At 52.2% G+C, this 16,915-nt stretch overlaps 1 protein-coding gene across 6 annotated transcripts in view; it reads left to right on the plus strand.

The window, feature by feature from the left end:
- Positions 1-16,915, plus strand: part of OTOF (otoferlin) — a 111,996-nt gene that overhangs the window by 21,506 nt on the left and 73,575 nt on the right. The gene's annotated exons all lie outside the window — the stretch shown is intronic.

Raw genomic sequence — 16,915 nt, forward strand, 5'->3', positions numbered from 1 at the left:
CTGCTCCTTTCACGCAGTTACCGAACAAACCAACTCCAAAGCAGCAAACCAAGCTTGTTTTGACGGGCTCTGTGTCCTCATAAACCTACCTTGAATGTCACTGATGACACTCCAGTTTTTAATTGCTTATTCATTGAATCCTGTACAGGCTTTCCTATTTCCCTAGGACGGCTGCCAGGTTAGACTGGCTCTCCCATTTACCCTGTATGAACTCTTTGCTGTGCTGGGATTTCTCTATTATTCCAGCTTCATTAAAAATTGGTATCAGTGGACCAGAGGCTGCTGGTTCCTTTATGATGATTACCCAGAAACTACCCCTGGCCTGCGACAACCAACAGAAATATTTATCCAGCATGTTTGCCTGCTTTGCATCGTTACAGGCTGGACCAGGAGCTGCTGCTCCTGTTTCTGGGGTGCATTTGCCTTGAAATCATAGAATCATCTAACTGTACAATGGTTTGGGTGGGCAGGGACCTCCAAAGGCCACCCAGTCCCACCCCTGCCATGGGCAGGGACATCTTCACCCAGACCAGGGTGCTCAGAGCCCCGTCCAACCTGGCCTTGAATGTGTCCAGGGATGGGCCATCTCCCACCGCTCTGGGCAACCTGGGCCAGTGCCTCACCACCCTCAGCACAAACAATTTCTTCCTTCTGTCCAGTCTGAATCTCCCCTCTTTCCGTTTAAAACCATTCCCCCTTGTCCTGTCGCCGCAGGCCCCGCTAAAAAGCCTGTCCCCATCTTTCTTATAAGCCCCCATTAAGTATTGAAATGCAGAGCTCGCCCTCCCCAGCAGCCACATCCCCGTTAGAGTCTCCTCTCGCCCCGCTGTGGGACACAGCTGGACCAGCCCAGCTTCAGAGCAGCATCAGGTCGGCTGCCCGGGGCAGTGGTGGAGCGTTCAGCACAGCGGTGGAGTATCCAGCACCTCCCTGCAGAGGTTTGCTGGAGTTTAATTACCTGTTCCATCTCTCTCTGCTAAATTAAAAAGCCCTTCAGGTTAGAAACGGTTTTCTCACGCTGGCATTTACAGTGGTAAAATGAACCCCAAAGCATGTCTGTGGCAGTGTGCATTCAGTCCATCCTTCGGCAGTTAAGGGACACAGCACAGCGTGCTCTCCTTGCTGCCCATCTTTGCTTTGGGCCACCGGAGCAGCTCATCCCTGCAGCCCAGCCCAGGAAAGGAGCCAGGATCAGAAAGCCCCTTCAGCAAACACCAAACAAGACGTCTCCCCTGGCTGTCCCTTGACATCAGCGGGAAGCAGAATCCCAAGAGGGGCTTCATCTCTCACTGCATTGTAGGTGTCCATGGGGAATTAGGGCTCAGGTGCCCACACAGGTCTCCAGTGCCCTTTGAATATCCAGCTTCTGGAAGGACCCATGTCTCCTGTAGATCCAAAGTTGATCCAGGACATCTGCATGGCAGCAGGTACTCATCTTTAGGTGATGGAGCTGAACCCCTCATGTTTAGTCGATGGAGAGGGGTCTGGGAGAACCAGGAGCAGCCCTGCCCCAGGGCGATGTGTTTTGGGTACAAGGAAAGGAGAACTGGCTGTGGCTGAAGGATGGGCTGAACAGGCCGAAGTTCCCTGAAGCAGAAGACAACCAGGAGCCTAAAAGAGGCAACGACAGGAGAGCCTTAGTCCAGCCCTATAAGCTGCCTACTGAGAGAGGAAGGAATATGTTTCAGCCCTAAGTATCCGTGGCACGAATCAACCTGCAGAATAGACTACTCCAAGGCATAAATATAAAGGGATTATCCAGGGATTTCTGTTCAGACTCATAGCATTTCTCCTGCTGGCTAAGAAATGTCTACAAGGACGAGAGGGAACGGCCTCCAGCTGCGCCAGGGGGAGTGTAGGTTGGATATTAGGAAAAACAACTTCACCAAAAGGGTGGTCAAGCATTGGAACAGGCTGCCCAGGGCAGTGGTTGAGTCTCCATCCCTGGAGGTATTTAAAGGACGAGTAGACGTGGTGCTCGAGGACGTGGTATAGTGATGGACTTGGCAGTGCTGGGTTAACGGTTGGACTCTATGATCTTAAGGGTCTTTTCCAACCTTAACGATTCTGTGATTCTATGATTCTACACCAGGATATTAGTGCCAAGGCACAGCCAATGAACCTGGCCTCATCCCACCTGGAGCAGCTGGTGCTGAGCACCTCCCTCAAAGGAATGCAAGGAATCTGTGGTACAAAAAAAAAAATTTAAAGCCCAGGGTCACAAACCAGTGCTGTAACTACAGCCCAGCCTTCTTGCACAGAAATGAGTTGGAGGAGGAGGACAGACGGACATAAATCTTGGAGAGGAGGGAGTGGGGCGAAGCAGAGCCCTGGCACTGGGGTTTGGAAAGCTGAGCTGTGGCCTCTGAATAATTCACACGCAGCTGATTAGCGTTATTTATCAAAGCCCCAGATAAAGGCATGACACCTGATGCAGGTCCACCCTGAACAATGGAGGGGGCCGGTACCCAGACGTGGCTGTGTGGCTCTGTTGAGTTGCTTTTGTTTCCTGCCTCAGTGGCCATCAGCATGCAGCTAATTAGCTAGTAAGGTAATCCTTTCCTGGCCCCGGCCTCCTTACAGCAGCTGGTTGTGTGCTGGCTCCTCCGAGGGGCTGTGGACTCCGGTGGGTCTCGGCCCTGGGAGCCATTCCCCAGGACTCTGCGTGTTTGAGTGCCCAAAGAAAGGGGCAGAGCATGGAGGTGGGGAAATAGCTCATGAGGACAGCTCAAACGGGCCAGACCAGCAGTGCCGCCAGCCCAGAAACCTGCCTCCAGCCTCTGAACGGGTAGGGCATCCCCAGGCTGGGAAACTCTCCTCTCCAGCCAAGATCCATCCAAACCTCCCCAGGGATGCCCTGTCCCCGTGCGGGTGGATGAGGGGCAGTGCCGCATTCTGCCTGTGGTTAATTTACTAGTGTAGGTGCAGACTGAAAGTGCTCCACACGAGAGGAGAACCAATAATCATGGGTCCTGCACACCCGTCCTACAGATTTGAGATGCTTCATCTGATGCTGTGTGTCCCCTCCCGAAAAGCAGGTGGTGAGGCCAAATAACTGCTGCATGGTGGGGTGACCTGGGTAGAAATACTGAGATCCTACTGGAACTCAGCTCATCTCTGTCCTTTGTCTTCTGGTCCCCTGAGGAGACCTACAAAATACCTTCAAGAGGGGTGAAAATTCGTAGCATGCGGTCCCACGGTGAAGGGCTGTGGGAGAGGGCATGTGCAGGAGGTGGGTGCATGATGTCAGGTCCCAGATGTGGATCTGAGTGTGTCTGAGCAGGAGAAGACACTGGTATGAGTGGGGTGGAGGACTGTATGCACAGGAGAGGGCAGAGAGGCAAGAAGCAAGTGGAGGCAGCAGCCAGGGCAGCGTGTCGTGCTGGTGAGACATCAGAGAGGATGGCTGTGTGGTCCAGCGGCCACAGAGCATCAGCCCGGAGGTGGGAGGTCTGGTCCCTGCTGCTGCTCCCATTCCTGACCTGCTGGGACAGCCTGGACAAGCCTCTTCTGGGCCACGTCTTTTCCTTGTGCATAAACCAAGGACAATACCAGTCAACGACCGCATCTCTTAAGGATGAGGAAGGCTGCACAAAAACTAGGAGCTTTTGCTTCGAGGTGGTTTGTTGCCCTCTATGTCACTGTTTTCCTCTCCGGGGAGAGAAGCAGTAACTGGATCTGGCCAAAGGCCAAAAGCCACGTTACCAACCCGTCGGCTCCCCGCCGGCCTGATGGGCAATGCAGGGACGGGGGCACCGATAACATCCCCCTGCCGAAAACCGATATCCGCAGGGAAGAGGCAGGAGCTGGCTCCTCTTACCTGACCGAGAGACAAAGAGACTAATACCAAAGGCTTTTAATACAGCACTGTGCTCTCCAGGATAAAAATAGAGCTTTGTTTTGTCCTTTGTACTCCAGCTTCTCCAGCAATTAAGATCTCTGCAGAATTGAAGTCTTGTATGAAACTGCCATCAACTTGCAGAAACCAGGGTGCTCACCATTTCACCTGCAGAAAATAATCCGCTGCAGAATCACTGTAGAAAGAGTATAATGGAAAAAAATCATTAACTCTGGTGCGGTAGGCTTCCCCTCTTGCCTGAGTGCCCTCCTCGTGCAGGGCAGTGCTCAGACACCGGGCAGGCAGGGAGTTGCAAGAGCTGTGTTTTGCAAACCAGAAGGTGCCTCGGTTTCCTTGAGATGGTGCTTGGACCGCAGCTGGGCAAGCCTTTCCGCTGCCCAGCTTGCTTAAACCGTGCAGAGGTCTGAGCTGCAGCCCTGGGAGCATCGTCAGTGATGCAGGAGACTCGGGCCTCCCTAGTTTCTTCCCTCTCAATGTGGAAATCCCAGGGATACCCTGAGGTTGCATCCAGGGGTCTGCGTCTGGCTCACCGGACCGCTGAATGAGTGATGCCTCCGGTGCACACATCAAGGTGTTATTTTTCTCTAGAGAATTGCTCAAAGGCAGAAAACAATTAAATCTCTTTGAATGCAACTAAGTATGCTTGTAACCCAGACAAAATGTTTACATGAGATTGCGGCATGCCGGCCTCGTGCTTGATTTGCCTTTGTCTCAGTCCAAAACGACTTTTTAGAGTCCATTCCTAATTTCAGCAGTAAGACTAAAAAATTCATACGGGAAGATCTTACGGGATTTGGGGGCCACCTGCGCAACTTAGGGTTTATGTTTGTCACCTTCATACGTGATTCGGATCCCCAGACTTTATTATGTGCAGTCCAGACCAGGCAGGTCTCTTGGAGAGAATCTTATGCCTGTGTTAGCAGCTGGAAGCAATCCAGTAACCTTAATTATCCAAACATCATTAAAACAAGTTTTTCCACTAATCCTTTCAGCACTAGAAACACAGAAAGTTGCTTCCCAATGCTGTTATAGGCTGTCTTTGCAACAAGCTGTCGGTTGTAAGAGTCCTTTGGTTTTGTGCTATTAACTGTACAGGAGCAAAAAGGATCCAATAGAACAGGCAAAAGCTCTGGAACAGCTTTTGTATGAGGAACTATAACCTAAATTAGTCTTCTGCAATTCAAAAGAGGACGTAATGAATAGCCACAAGGTGAAACTGGGGAGGAAGCAGTTATTCATCATCTGTTTCAGTAGAAAAGCTTGGAAGACGTGAAAACGAAGATGGCGGGAGCAGGCTCAGGATGAAGTGGGTCTTCAGATGATGCTGGGTGGGCTGTGGAGAGCCCCACCACGAGATCTGGTGGATACTGAAAGTTTACAGGTTCAAAACTGAATTTGACATCTTCATGGAAGAAAAATCTGTGTGAGTTTATTGAATACAAAGATATCCCCTCTAGCCCCAGGAGTCCTAAGGTGGACATCTTACATAGGCCAGAAGACTCATACTTGGGATGACAAGGTTTGATGAACTATGGTCCTTCCCGATGCATCTGGGTTACCATGACAAATGGATTTGTCCTCCTGAGAGCCCAGACTCCCCCATCCTCCTGATCCATGGGCCGCGCTCTTTCTTTTCATGATTTTCTTAACACTTTTTTTCTTTTCCACTTTCCATTGCGCTCCTTGAGCTGTGGGATTATTCACCTCAGAAGAAGGTCCTAGTCCAACTTCTTTTCCAGCTGATGCAAAATGGGTATGGTGGGGATCAGTCCAGCGAGCAGGGTCTCCTCTCACGTACCTCTCCACAAAGTAGGGTGGGTGGCAAGTGCTCCAGAGCCTGATGTTCATAAAGCCCAGCTTATCTTCCCAGCCCTTAGGGCTGGTGTCTGTGGTACACCTACAGCTGCCTGGTCCACAAGCAGATGTATCATCTGCCTGAAACCTTTCTCCTGCACGAAGCCCCTTGCAATGGGATGGCTGCAGCAAGCAAGTCTGAAGTCTCATTAAGACTTTCTAGCGTCAGCTCCCATGGAGGGTAAAGAAGAGATGGACAAGGTGTGCTTGGTTATGACTTGAGAGGACTGATGTCACCAGGGGCAGGAACCTGGAAAGGCAGACGTTTCCATACCATGTCAGAGGTGCAAGCTAATCAGCCGAGATGTCTACAGAGGTATCAGCTCAGCCTTTCTGCAAGCGATACCATGTCATACAAGTTGTCCAGTTTTGCAGGCAAGGCTGGCACGTGAAAAAAGAGCTGAAAGGCTGAGCCCCGTGGAGGAGGGAAGCCGCAGAGACAGAGATGAGCCGAGTCCAGACTTCCCAGGAGGGGCTGCAAATCATCTTGGCTTGCCAAGAGGCAGAGTAATGTGAGCAGGGGAGAAGGCAGCTGGGACAGCTGGCTCAGCTCAGGTTGGGCATGGCCAGCAAGTGATGATGTGGCTTGTGTAGTGCAGGCTGTGCAGAGGAAGAGGGCTGAGCCCTTTCTTTCATGTTTTTATTGCCTCCCGAGGCAGGCTGGATGTTTGGCTCCTAAGCAAAATGACACTTTGCTGGCTTTCAAACTGTGTTCTTTTTGCAATGCTAGAAATTCAGATCCTCTGCCTGGAGGTCTGGAGGAATTTGTGTTTGGGTGCTTTGAAGAGGAGACCTTCCTTCTCTGGATTGATCCCCACCAAACTCATTTTGCACCACCAGGAAAACACATTTCATGGGGATCTCTGGCAGCAACAGGACAATTCTCACTGCCCAGCTTTGCCTGCCTGTAACCTGGGCAGGGGTTTTAAGTCCACTAGTCAACAGAGCAAGACCAGAACCTCCCGCGAGCATTTTCTCCCCAGCTTAGATACATCTAAGGCATCTCGGATGGATTTCCCTCAAGCTGGGATGGTTCCTCCATTTGAGTACAGAGAGCTCAGGTGATGGCGAACTGCAGGACAGTTATGAGTAGGTGGGGTGGACCCTTCCCCAGGGAGAGAGGAAAATGAGCAATCATCAGTGCATTTTGAACCCTGATGATTTTGAGCTGCATCAGGGCTTTTTGCCTTTTGGGGTTTTGTTTATTTTTGTTTAACACATTTTTGGTCATTAAGCAAAGTCTGTTTTGGAGAAAGGGAGTTTTTGAAGATTCCTCAGTCTCCTATTTAAGTTTTAAAAGCACACAAGGCATAGGTGGGCTTCCCACAAACCCCAACAAATGCCAGATCTGATATCCCTGGGCAACTTGGGTGTCTGGAAAAGGGAAAAAAGGAAAAGAAGAGAGCACTTCTGTTAGTCTTTACACAAAGACACAAAACCACCTGCTCTGACAACATTTTTTTTACATCTGCAGTAGCTTTAAAATGATCTCTGGGAGGGATCTTGAGCCCAAAATCCTCCTTAGAGGTAGCCTGAGACTTCCCCTTCCCCTTCCCCTTCCCCTTCCCCTTCCCCTTCCCCTTCCCCTTCCCCTTCCCCTTCCCCTTCCCCTTCCCCTTCCCCTTCCCCTTCCCCTTCCCCTTCCCCTTCCCCTTCCCCTTCCCCTTCCCCTTCCCCTTCCCCTTCCCCTTCCCCTTCCCGATAGGCAGCTTGGCAGCTCTGTCTCCAGGGTGGAGCAAAGCCCTGCCAGGCAGGAGGTGGGCATGGAGAAGGCTTGTGCAGCAGAGCCATGCAAAGGGGATCAGTGAGTCTCTGCCCTGGGCTTACTGTGGGCCAACCCTGGTCACAGCCCAACGGCGATGTGCCAAACACAACGCGGTTTGTCACGTGGAGGTCGGCTGTGCGTTTCCTCTTTGCCCTGGCGTGTCCCATCCCTCTCAACTTGCAGAATTCACGCATGCTGAGCATTAGGACTCAAAGCCTTTCCTGCCTCTTCACACCTGGGTTGGTAAAATGACCCTTCATGGGTTACAGTCATTTCCATATAGCTTCTAGATTCATGCAACTGAAAACCCAAGCCCTCCTTTGCCAAAAGTGGGTTGAAAAGTTGAAAAAAGTGATTTATTTTCTAGCCATTGTAGCATTTTCTAGCATTATATTTTCTCTGTCTCCCAGCACAAGTGGGCAGCTTGCCTCCAAGAAAGTTTTCTTTGCTGTGGGACCTTCTTACTTCGCACCAGCAACCCAGAGCCGTGGCTGTCCTTTGGCTCTGTGATGCCTTGGAACCAGGCAGGACTGGCTAGGGGACCAGAGGTGTGTGAGGGGTCCAAAAATGGGTGATGGGAAACCAGGGAGCAGCTCCGATGAGCGGCTGGGTGGGTCTGTTCGGTCTGTGAAGCTCACTGGGGTACCTGGGGGGTGAGGCAATGGCTCTCTGGGAGCTCAGGCTGGAAAAGCAGAAAGTAAATGAGCTGAAAGGGAGTTGCTGTTGGATACCTGGGGGTCTGACGGTATGTATGGAAGCTGCAGTGCTTGCATTTATGTACAAACCAGTGTTTGGGCAATACTGATAAAGGCAAACCGTTTCCTCCCGTGGCTTATGTGATGAATGCCCTGGAGCTTGGACCAAAATGAAGAGCCTTTTTCACTGTCTAGCCAAACTGCAGCTTCATCTGTAATCATCTGACTCTTTAAGTTAAAGCTTTCTAAATCACTTCCCTCCTAATTACCCCCTTTGCACCAAGTCTGTGCAGCAGGGCAAGTCAGTGCTTACGCTTCCAAGCGTATGCAATTATTATTGTTTTGTTAACATTTGGATAACCTGGTGAAATGTAGGACACAACAGCAGTTCCAGCTCAGCAGCCTCCAGATATTAAAAGTTGCTTCAGTGAATTAACTTTTCTTTCAGCAAACTCTTGCAAAAATTCTCATTAAATATAAATGGATTTTCTTTTCACCCTGGAAGACAAGTGGAATAGCATAATGAGTGCCAGTCAGCCCTGTCGTATTGAAATATATCCTGTCAGGTAACTAATTTGGGATGAGATTACAGATCTGGTTGCTAAAGTGGTAATTTGGGTAATACTTAGACTTTTGCACGGTGTTTGACTCGGTGCCACGCAATATTTTGATTAAGAAATTAAAATTCTGCCAAAATTTGACATGGCGGGTGCTGAAGGTGTTACACACGTGAGCAGCGCTCAGGAGTGACTGCAGGCAAGGATTTGTCTCCGAGGATGCTGGCAGCCGACAGAGCCCTGCGGGGACCAGACCTTGTCGTACAGCAGCTGGCATTTCCCCGTGTGCAGGGAGCTGCTGCAATTGCTTGGCAGCACGGGAATAACAGCGTTATCTGCTTCAGTGCAGTCTGAAATAAAATATGTGTCTAGTTTCTAGCTTCAGAAAGGTGCTGGAAAAGTGGGGTTGGTTAGAGAGGAGCAGCCAGAGTCATTAAAACCTACCCTGAAGTCATCAGCAGCCCTGTCTGTTTGGCTTATCGGTAAGGAAAGGAAAAGGCAATCTGATCGTGGACCAAGAAGTGGGGATTTGGTGGCCATCGCTCTTGGAGCTGACAAACCCACAGGGGTTCATCATCTCAGCAGATTTTAGCTGAGTAGGGCTGAGCCGCGTGGTCATCTAAGCCCCATTGGTGGTCCGAAAGATTAGCATCTCCCACGATCACTTCTTTGGGCAGCCTGGGCATTGATCATGTCCCCGTGCTGGCTGTTTCTTCTAAGAACTCTCCCTCCCCACCATGCCTCCACGTTGGAGGCTGTGCCCCCCCGCTGTCCCTGAGGACCAGGAGCCCCCAGATCTCCTCAGCCCTCTTTACTGGTTGAGCAAGGCAGTGCTCAGTGGGTAAGCTGGGGTGTAGCCACGGTGCAGGAGTTCAGAGATGCTGCTTTGGGTTGGGGGCTGTAAGCAAATCCTTCGGTGTGTGCAGGTGGCAGTGCCGGGGGGTGGGAAGGCGTCCCGGCAGGGGGAAGGCAGCAGGAAGATGCAATGGCCGCTCCTGCCTCCCTCCTTCCTGCGATATTCCTGGTTTTCTCTCAGACACTCGAGTATGATGAGCATTGAAAGATTGTTTGGGTGGGGAGCAGGTGAGGCTGCAGGGATGGGTTGTATAATATAATACTTTTTTTTTTTTTTCTATTTTTTTTCCTGTTTTATAGAATCATAGAATTATTTAGGTTGGAAGAGACCTTTAAGATCATCAATCCGACCACTAACACAGCACTGCCAAGGCCACCACTAAACCATGTCCCTCAGCACCACATCTCCCCGGCTTTTAAATCCCCCCAGGGATGGGGACTCAGCCCCTGCCCCGGGCAGCCTGGGCCAGGGCCTGACAGCCCTTTGGGGGAAGGAGTTTTCCCTAATATCCAACCTAACCCTGCCCTGGCGCAGCTTGAGGCCGTTCCCTCTCGTCCCATCGCTTGTTCCTGGGGAGAAGAGACCGACCCCCCCGGCTCCAGCCTCCTTTCAGGCCGTTGCAGAGAGCGATGAGGGCTCCCCTCAGCCTCCTCTTCTCCAGGCTGAGCCCCCCCAGCTCCCCCAGCCGCTCCTCCCCAGCCTTGGGCTCCAGCCCCTGCCCCAGCCTCGCTGCCCTGCTCTGGCCACGCTCCAGCCCCTCCGTGTCCTTCTTGGGGTGAGGGGCCCAACACTCTCCCTGAGGTCTTTGCTGTAAGCGCCAGCTGGATCCTCCCTTGGGCAGCTGAGCCTTCATTCCAGTCCCCTGGGCTCTTGCAGGCCTGGCAATGGGTGGCATCCCTCTGCTTTCCCCACCCTGCCTTGCGAGGGGTGTCTGGAGGTGGGGACCAAACCAGGGCAGAGATGCCATGATTTGCCTTTTGTCGCTTCCCAGGATCCGATGACGGATGGATGGAGATGCCACCCGCCACCAGAGGCTCTCCCTGGCTGCAGGAGCCCAGGGAGCAAACAGTATCCAAGGGACACTACCAGAGAAGCGGGGACAGGACTTCATGGGCTGGAGGATGCTCTTAGCAAAGCCAGACCAAGATGCACGTCTTGGCCTCAGAGCCCTTGCTCAGAGGGAACAGGCACTTCAGTGCTGGCAATGCCTGGTGGGGTTCACGGTCTCCCCAGCCACTGTCTCCTCTGAACTGCACCAGGCACACAGATGGCTTCATGGAAAGATGGCACGTGCCCTACGGGCAAAGGGCAAAGTGTGTCGTGGGGTGTGCTGCAGCCCCAGACTGCCCTGATCCGAGGCTTTGAGCAAGCTCGAAGCACCAAACCAGCCAGGCTGGGTTTGAAACAAGAGATGTTCCTACAGTCTGATAAAATTACGAGTGACCCAGAAAAACTCCCTCTCTTTCCATCAGCAGAAATGCCAGGGAAAGGAGCAGGGCACTTGATGAATTATGAAACACTTGGAAATGAAAGGCTGTGTAGACAAGTGCTGAATATTTCATTCCCTCTCGCTTGGCTCTTGCTTGCCAGGAGACGTGGGTTGGGAGGGGTCCAAGGAAGGAGCACGTTACCCCAAGCCTAACACAGATGCATCTTCCCAATAATTCACACGCTTGCAGACAAACTGGCCCGAGGTCTGCAAGCAGAGCTGGGGAATGCCGAAGCACGTAAGTCAGGCTGAAAGGGTTGCAAAGATTTTTTCAGACCAGCCTCTCCTGTGCCCTGTCCTACCACCACCAGCAAGGGCCCCTTGTTCCCCCAGCATATCTTCTAGGATACCTTTAGGGATTTCCCATGGAATGGAGTTCCCTGGAGGCACCAATTAATAGAATCATGGAATCGTTTAGGTTGGAAAAGACCTTGAAGATCATCAAGTCCAACGGGTAGCCCAGCGCTGCCAAGCCCACCACTAAACCATGTCTCTCAGCACCACATCTCCCCGGCTTTTAAATCCCCCCAGGCATGGGGACTCAGCCCCTGCCCCGGGCAGCCTGGGCCAGGGCCTGACAGCCCTTTGGGGGAAGGAGTTTTCCCTAATATCCAACCTAACCCTGCCCTGGCGCAGCTTGAGGCCGTTCCCTCTCGTCCCATCGCTTGTTCCTGGGGAGAAGAGACCGACCCCCCCGGCTCCAGCCTCCTTTCAGGCAGTTGCAGAGAGCGATGAGGGCTCCCCTCAGCCTCCTCTTCTCCAGGCTGAGCACCCCCAGCTCCCTCAGCCATTCCCTTGAATGGGGGCTTCATTCTGCTCCTTGTCTTCCAGCTCAGGGGGCTGGGTACCCCGAGAACAACTGCTCTGACTATTAAAGGCTGAGGCAAAGAAGGCATTAAGTACCTGAGCCTTTTCCTCATCCTTTGTCCCTGTTTCCCCCCATATCCAATAAAGGATGGAGATTCTCCTCAGCCTTCCTTTTATTGCTAACATATCTATAGAAACTTTTTTTGCAGCAGCAGCAGCAGCAGCAGTAGCCAGATTAAGTTCCAGCTTTGGCCCTTCTAATCTTCTCCCCGCATAACCTCACGACATCCTTGTAGTCCTCCTGAGTCACCTGCCCCTTCTTCCAAAGGTCATAAACTCTTCTTTTCTTCCTGAGTTCCAGCCAAACTCTCTGTTCAGCCAGGCCGGTCTTCTCCCCCACCAGCTCGTCTTTTGGCACATGGGGACGGCCTGCTCCAGCGCCTTTAAGATTTCCTTCTTGAAGAACATCCACCCTTCCTGAGCTCCTTTGCCCTTCAGGACTGCTTCCCAAGGGACTCTGTCAACCAGGCTCCTGAACAGGCCAAAGTCTGCTCTCCAAAAGTCCAGGGTAGCCGTTCTGCTGACCCCCCTCCTTACTTCTCCAAGAACTGAAAACTATCATTTCATGATCACTATGCCCAAGATGGCCTCCAACTGTCACATCACCCACCAGGCCTTCTCTGTTCACAAACAATTCATTGAAAAGTCTTGTCATGACTCTTTTAAGACTTCAGTTGCTTCCTCGGTGGGGTCAACACCACCAGCCATCTGCTGAAACTACCACCACCACCATAAATGAGCCCTCAACTGACTAGTGCCTGGAGCGCGCAACCTGCAGGGAGATGAGGAGGGAGCAGGGCTTGGTTGGTCTGGTGGAGAGGAGACCAAGGGACCACCTAACAGCAGCCTGCAGCTACTTGAAGGGGAGTTACAGAGATAACAGTAGTGACAGATGAAAAATGAGGAGCAACAGGCACAGGCTGTGGCTTGGGAGGTTCAAGTTGGATATCAGGAAAATATTCTTCCCCAGGAGGGTGGTGCAGCCTTAACAAGTCAGGAAAGAGGTGGGGGATCTTCATCCATGGAGGTTCTTGAGGCTTGGATAGATGAAGCCATGGCCAAAGTCATCTAGAGTTGGTGATGGTCTTGCTCAGTGCAGGAGGTCCCTTCCACACAACAGGTCTGTGGTTCAGACATACTGGCCCTTGAACAAAAAGCTCGGAGCCCTGCCGCGAGAGCCCTCGGGAAACATTTCAGCCCCGCGCTGATGTGTTGCTAAAGCAGCAGCTGTGAGCACCGGGCTGCAGGGGATTTCAGATGGGATTTCAGGGAGTGAAAGTTCAGGGAGTGAGAAGTGGGTACAGGCCCATTCCTACCCCCTGCAATTGCAGAATAAGGCAAGGCAGCTTGAAACCACTTTAGAGAAGTCTCTGCAGCTTAAATAGAAAGCAGAAATGCGCAAAGCTGCAGTGCTGCAGGCTGACTGTTGTTCATCCTCCATCAGCCCGAGGATACTGCAGGGGAAGGTAGGTTGCAGTCTCGTGTAAGTCAGCTTTTCTAGAGCATTAAATTGATCAGGAAAACTCAGTTATCTGTCTGAACTTGGTGAACACACTTCTGGTGTCAGACGCAGGCTTGGTTTATGGTAGCTAAGCAAGCTACCACGTAACAGCTGAGCTTTGAAGACTCTCCATATACTCATAGCCCACTGCAAAGACAAGTGAAAGCCCCGCTCTTCCTCAGTCCCGTAGACATCATACCACGTCCCTCGGCAAAGGAGCACAGCTTGTCTTGAAACCATGGCTCTTCCCTGAGGGTAACTCAGTAAACTGGAGTTGCTGGGAGGGAGCCTGAGCCCAGGGTAAGTTCTCTGGAGATCAAGCTGGTTCCAGCTCACCTTGCATTTCCCATCACAGCAGTAAGGACTTTTCCCATGGTGGAGAGGTGTTCCCACTTACAGACACATCTGCCATCGCTGTGTCCGTGCAAGAAGGATGGACTTCTGTCCCTTCATCAGGCCCCTCTGGGGCAATATGCATCTGTGAGCCAAAAGTACCTGGGTCCACCTTGGTCTGAGAGGAGCAGAGAAGCCACCACCACACCGTAGAGCTGCGTGGCATTTCCGAGGGGCTGCGTTTTTATGATGTGCCATCAGCAAACAGATTAAATAATACCGACACCTACAAACACCTGTAAGAGCAAGAACTGCGCAGTGCGTTCCCAGCTGAGCCTAGCAACCTTCACAGACGCACCTAACTTGTAAGCAACTTCACTAAAATAACTTGATTTTAGAGCTCAAGCCACAAGAGCATCCCTCCAAACTGACCTGCTGAAGTCAAATCCAGCCACGAGCAGAGGACAGCCCTCCAGAGCCCTGCAACAGAGCCTGTGCTCAAATCCTGAGAAATAAAGTGCAGACTTCTCTCAAGGAAGCCTTTCCAAAACAAGAGGGCTGCTGCTTTTGCAAATAGCAAATAACTATTTCAAAAACCCTGAAATCCAGGCTGATAGGGCAGCCTTTTCCCCCAGTAAGCCCATCTCAGAGAAGAAGCAGGTCTCCATGGGAGGAGATGATGAACACATCATTGTGCATGATGCACAGAAGTCCTGCAGGGAAGGGCCCCATCCTGCACAGCACACCGGGGCAGGTCTGCCACGGCTCTCCTTTGCTCCTGGAGCATCACACACCACCAGCAAGCTACAGCAGGACCCATCAGAGCTTTGCTGGAAAGCAGGACCTCCTTGCTGCTGCAAGCCAGACAGAGCTAGATAAATGGATAAGCAACAGTAAGGTCATTTTTCTGTTTTCCTCAGGTCGTTTATTAATTTCCTCAGGTAGTTTAGTATTATAAATGAGTGGTGTACAGTGGGGTAACTACACAGCACAGCTTGATTCTTTGGTCAGAGAAACGCCCACGGCAGGACTGGCTGATCCCCACGCACGCAGGTGTGTGCAGAAGGGGACATGGGGACCCGTGCAAAGAAAGGGCAGTTGGGTGGGGAAAGAAAAACAGAGGGTTGGCAGAGGCAGGACCCAAGCAAATCAAGCCCCAAAGCCGGTGAAGACCCGAGGGAGCTGAGCAGGGCTGAGCAGACCCTGCTCTTCCATCCAGCGTTGTGCTGCATTTCAGAAGATGCTTCAAAGCATAAGGGGATGGCTTGCGAGCTGGGAAAGACAAACCCCATCCTCATCTCTGCCACAGACTGGCCTAGGGTGAATCTGCTAACCTTGCTTTTACCTCAGGTCTCCGGGCTGCCGATGCAGGCACAGCACCGGGTGCTTGGGTTACACGGGCGCAGAGGCAGGAGAGGAGCCCTCAGCATCCCACCGCACAGCACGGGGAGTTCTTGTCTCCCTCTCTGAAACCACGTCTCGATAAATCAGCATTGCAGTAAGCAATGCCCTAAGGTTTGCAAGGAAGTAGTTTAATCAGCAGCAGCTCTCTCGCTGGCCCCAGCCAGCAGAGCACTGCGGAGAGATTCCTGGTGTGCCGTGTAATATCTTCACTGTCATTGGGGATTGCGGCCCTGGAGATGACATGCAAGGCAGATGGTGCTAGGCAGCTCCGCATTCACTGTTTCAGGCCTTTTTCCGTGTCGGGAGTCACTTGTTGATTCATAGCTGGCTCTTCTCAGGCTGGGAAGGTCCCTCTGGTGCAACAGCAGAACATGAAGAACATAAAGCCACAGCTGCTGGACAAGCCATGAGCTGGCAAATAAGTAATGACTTTTATTAGAGAGCGCCAGGCTTCTCCACGCTCTGTGGTATCTATTTGGACCTGTAATTTAGCCAGCGTGGCTGCTGTTAGTGCACACAGCACTGCACTCCCTGGCTGCGAGAGCAGCGGGCTGCAGCGAGCTCAAGCAAGAGCCACTAAGAGCAATTAGATGCCTTCATCCTGCTCATCCTGGGGGAATTTAGGTGGCGATCAGATGCTCGTGGGAGAAGTGGCCGTGGTGGTTGGAAGGTGTTATACGCCCTCCCCTCAGCATTCAGCTCAGCCCATGGTGGGAGTCAGCACGTGCAGGTCGGGTGGGAGAGATGTGAGCCCTCCTCGTCTGCCGCTGTGTGGAGTCAGGCAGGCCGCTCGGTGCGGCGCTGGGGCTGGGGAAACCAGCTGGTTTTCCACTGAAGGAAAGATGGGAGTGCTCTGCGCCCAGCACAAGAGTGGGAACAACCTGGGAAGGAGGAAATAATGTGTTAAACCATCACGCCATGCCTGCTGTAAATGTCTCCCTTCAGCCACGAGCCCTTTTGGCTCTGGGACATGTGGTCCTGGCTCAGGTGAGGCTGTCACCAACTCCATGATGTGTGCCAAATACACAGGGACTGAACTTTGGCATGCAGCTTGCCCCATACACTACAGACGACAGCAATAATTACAGGATCAGGGATCATAGGATCAAAGGATCATAATTCATTTCAGGAGATCTCTAGTCCAGCCTCTTGCTCAAAGCTGGGTCTGCTTGACCTCACACCAGGTGACTCTTGGCTTTTTCCACTTGGGTCTTGAAAGCCCCCGGGACGTAGACAGCCCAGCCTCCCCGGTCCCTGCTGCATTGCTTGAAGACACCTAGCAGGCTGGGAGTGGGCTGGGACAAGGACACGAGCCTCCAGGCATCACTTATGATTAGACCTCCCTTAGCAGAAGGGATTCAGCCTTCCCCTCTGAGCAGCTTTCAGACTCTCATGCAGCACCTTCAGACTATCTCCATCCAAGTAAACTAACCGGCATGAGCCCTAGTCTCCAACCCTGGGCCAGCCCAGCTGGGCTGGGCTGTTCAACTCATCCCACACACAACCAGGCACATCCAAAGGGCTCCAGGGATGCCCTGCCCCAGGATAACCCATCCTGAGTGGGTGGGTTGGGGCCAGGCCCGTTAACCTGGGACCTGCCCATGGCCTGTGCTGACCACGTCCTGGTGCAGATGGGTGAGGGACAGTGCCCTGGTTCTCTCCTTGTTCAATTTACTAGCGCAGGTGTAACTGCAGACATTCAGGATGGAAAAGGCCAGTTCAGGTTCCCTTAGTT

The sequence above is a fragment of the Nipponia nippon genome, unplaced genomic scaffold (assembly GCF_047370975.1).
Source record: "Nipponia nippon isolate SJK-2023a ecotype South Korea unplaced genomic scaffold, ASM4737097v1 scaffold_4, whole genome shotgun sequence".
NCBI lineage: Eukaryota > Metazoa > Chordata > Aves > Pelecaniformes > Threskiornithidae > Nipponia > Nipponia nippon.